Source organism: Bufo gargarizans, chromosome 2, assembly GCF_014858855.1.
Source record: "Bufo gargarizans isolate SCDJY-AF-19 chromosome 2, ASM1485885v1, whole genome shotgun sequence".
NCBI lineage: Eukaryota > Metazoa > Chordata > Amphibia > Anura > Bufonidae > Bufo > Bufo gargarizans.
This window is the reverse complement of record NC_058081.1, coordinates 639287494-639290232: the sequence shown is the minus strand read 5'-3', so window position 1 is coordinate 639290232 and position 2739 is coordinate 639287494.

Below are 2739 nucleotides of genomic sequence, written 5' to 3'. Positions count from 1 at the left end.
TCCCTCTAAATCTCTCGTTACCCACCGCTGTACTGTTGTTGCTGGGCAAGATATTTAGTGTCCGTCAAAGCACATTTTTTGTTCTGGGTTGAAGTACAATTCCCAATTTAGCAATTTCATAATTTAGTGGTTTCTGCTATATCAGAGCTATTTGAAATCTATCCCTAAAAGGGTATATAATATTGAAGGTGCACATAGGGTCATTCAGAATAACTTCACACACACGCTTCTGTGCATTTCCAAGTCTAATTCTGTCACTAAATCCATACCGGTGACCCAGCGCCTAAATACTAGGCCTCAAATTTAAATCCCTCTAAATCTCTCGTTACCCACCGCTGTACTGTTGTTGCTGGGCAAGATATTTAGTGTCCGTCAAAGCACATTTTTTGTTCTGGGTTGAAGTACAATTCCCAATTTAGCAATTTCATAATTTAGTGGTTTCTGCTATATCAGAGCTATTTGAAATCTATCCCTAAAAGGGTATATAATATTGAAGGTGCACATAGGGTCATTCAGAATAACTTCACACACATGCTTCTGTGCATTTCCAAGTCTAATTCTGTCACTAAATCCATACCGGTGACCCAGCGCCTAAATACTAGGCCTCAAATTTAAATCCCTCTAAATCTCTCGTTACCCACCGCTGTACTGTTGTTGCTGGGCAAGATATTTAGTGTCCGTCAAAGCACATTTTTGTTCTGGGTTGAAGTACAATTCCCAATTTAGCAATTTCATAATTTAGTGGTTTCTGCTATATCAGAGCTATTTGAAATCTATCCCTAAAAGGGTATATAATATTGAAGGTGCACATAGGGTCATTCAGAATAACTTCACACACACGCTTCTGTGCATTTCCAAGTCTAATTCTGTCACTAAATCCATACCGGTGACCCAGCGCCTAAATACTAGGCCTCAAATTTAAATCCCTCTAAATCTCTCGTTACCCACCGCTGTACTGTTGTTGCTGGGCAAGATATTTAGTGTCCGTCAAAGCACATTTTTTGTTCTGGGTTGAAGTACAATTCCCAATTTAGCAATTTCATAATTTAGTGGTTTCTGCTATATCAGAGCTATTTGAAATCTATCCCTAAAAGGGTATATAATATTGAAGGTGCACATAGGGTCATTCAGAATAACTTCACACACACGCTTCTGTGCATTTCCAAGTCTAATTCTGTCACTAAATCCATACCGGTGACCCAGCGCCTAAATACTAGGCCTCAAATTTAAATCCCTCTAAATCTCTCGTTACCCACCGCTGTACTGTTGTTGCTGGGCAAGATATTTAGTGTCCGTCAAAGCACATTTTTTGTTCTGGGTTGAAGTACAATTCCCAATTTAGCAATTTCATAATTTAGTGGTTTCTGCTATATCAGAGCTATTTGAAATCTATCCCTAAAAGGGTATATAATATTGAAGGTGCACATAGGGTCATTCAGAATAACTTCACACACACGCTTCTGTGCATTTCCAAGTCTAATTCTGTCACTAAATCCATACCGGTGACCCAGCGCCTAAATACTAGGCCTCAAATTTAAATCCCTCTAAATCTCTCGTTACCCACCGCTGTACTGTTGTTGCTGGGCAAGATATTTAGTGTCCGTCAAAGCACATTTTTTGTTCTGGGTTGAAGTACAATTCCCAATTTAGCAATTTCATAATTTAGTGGTTTCTGCTATATCAGAGCTATTTGAAATCTATCCCTAAAAGGGTATATAATATTGAAGGTGCACATAGGGTCATTCAGAATAACTTCACACACACGCTTCTGTGCATTTCCAAGTCTAATTCTGTCACTAAATCCATACCGGTGACCCAGCGCCTAAATACTAGGCCTCAAATTTAAATCCCTCTAAATCTCTCGTTACCCACCGCTGTACTGTTGTTGCTGGGCAAGATATTTAGTGTCCGTCAAAGCACATTTTTGTTCTGGGTTGAAGTACAATTCCCAATTTAGCAATTTCATAATTTAGTGGTTTCTGCTATATCAGAGCTATTTGAAATCTATCCCTAAAAGGGTATATAATATTGAAGGTGCACATAGGGTCATTCAGAATAACTTCACACACACGCTTCTGTGCATTTCCAAGTCTAATTCTGTCACTAAATCCATACCGGTGACCCAGCGCCTAAATACTAGGCCTCAAATTTAAATCCCTCTAAATCTCTCGTTACCCACCGCTGTACTGTTGTTGCTGGGCAAGATATTTAGTGTCCGTCAAAGCACATTTTTTGTTCTGGGTTGAAGTACAATTCCCAATTTAGCAATTTCATAATTTAGTGGTTTCTGCTATATCAGAGCTATTTGAAATCTATCCCTAAAAGGGTATATAATATTGAAGGTGCACATAGGGTCATTCAGAATAACTTCACACACACGCTTCTGTGCATTTCCAAGTCTAATTCTGTCACTAAATCCATACCGGTGACCCAGCGCCTAAATACTAGGCCTCAAATTTAAATCCCTCTAAATCTCTCGTTACCCACCGCTGTACTGTTGTTGCTGGGCAAGATATTTAGTGTCCGTCAAAGCACATTTTTTGTTCTGGGTTGAAGTACAATTCCCAATTTAGCAATTTCATAATTTAGTGGTTTCTGCTATATCAGAGCTATTTGAAATCTATCCCTAAAAGGGTATATAATATTGAAGGTGCACATAGGGTCATTCAGAATAACTTCACACACACGCTTCTGTGCATTTCCAAGTCTAATTCTGTCACTAAATCCATACCGGTGACC